Source organism: Brassica oleracea, chromosome C5, assembly GCF_000695525.1.
Source record: "Brassica oleracea var. oleracea cultivar TO1000 chromosome C5, BOL, whole genome shotgun sequence".
Lineage (NCBI taxonomy): Eukaryota > Viridiplantae > Streptophyta > Magnoliopsida > Brassicales > Brassicaceae > Brassica > Brassica oleracea.
In genome coordinates, this window is record NC_027752.1 from 5,008,333 (window position 1) to 5,009,570 (window position 1,238).

The window sequence follows — 1,238 nt, forward strand, 5'->3', positions numbered from 1 at the left end:
ATTAATTTCGGATAATATTCTTATCGCCCAGGAAATGTTTCATGGACTAAGGACAAATAAATCTTGTCAGAACAAGTTTATGGCGATAAAAACGGATATGAGCAAGGCTTATGATCGGATAGAATGGGATTTTATTGAGGCTCTTCTTTACAAAATGGGTTTTGATCCGCATTGAATTAAATTAATGAGAGAATGTATATCTTCGGGTCAATACATGGTTCTTATTAATGGACAGCCACGAGGACTGTTAATTTCCCAGCGGGGATTACGTCAAGGGGATCCTTTATCTCCTTACCTTTTTTATTATGTGCACGGAGGCACTAATTGCAAACATAAAAAAGGCGGAACGTCTGAAACAGTTAACGGGACTAAAGGTAGCGAGAGCTTGCCCAGCAGTTTCTCATTTATTGTTTGCAGATGATAGTCTTTTCTTTTGTAAGGCAAAAAAGGAAGAGTGTCAGACTATTCTTAGGATTCTTAAGGAATATGAGACGGTCTCAGGGCAACAAATCAATTTCCAGAAATCTTCAATTCAATTCGGACATAAGATTGAAGAATCTTGTCGACAAGAATTGAGAGATATCTTGGGGATTCAGAATATAGGTGGAATGGGATCTTATTTAGGGTTACCGGAGAGTCTTGGAGGATCTAAGGTACAGGTGTTTGGGTTTGTACAAGAGAGATTGAACAATAGAGTGAATGGATGGACTTTTCGTTTTTTCACGAAAGGAGGAAAAGAGGTGATTATAAAATCAGTGGTTACGGCTCTACCAAATCATGTGATGTCTGTATATAGATTACCAAAGGCCACTGTGAAGAAGCTCACAAGTGCCGTAGCTCAGTTCTGGTGGAGCCCAGGTGGAGGCACGAAAGGTATGCATTGAAAATCATGGGATAAATTATGTGTTCCTAAAGATAATGGTGGCCTTGGTTTTAAGGATCTCGCTGATTTTAATACGGCGATGCTTGGTAAGCAATTGTGGCGTTTGATCGAGAAACCGAATACTCTATTTTCTCGAGTTTTTAAAGGACGGTACTATAGGAATGCTTCACCCCTGGAACCGATCCGCTCGTACTCCCCGTCATATGGCTGGAGGAGTATTACTTCTGCTAGATCTCTGGTTTGTAAAGGACTAATTAAACGGGTGGGGACAGGGTCATCTGTATCTGTATGGAATGACCCCTGGCTCCCATTCACTCGCCCGAGACCAGCAAATAAAAACCCTAATCACTGTTAC

General features: G+C 40.9%; 1 pseudogene; it reads left to right on the top strand.

The window, feature by feature from the left end:
• The first annotated feature begins 305 nt into the window (after window positions 1-305).
• LOC106344322 overlaps window positions 306-1,238 on the top strand; it is a 3,066-nt pseudogene continuing 2,133 nt past the window's right edge.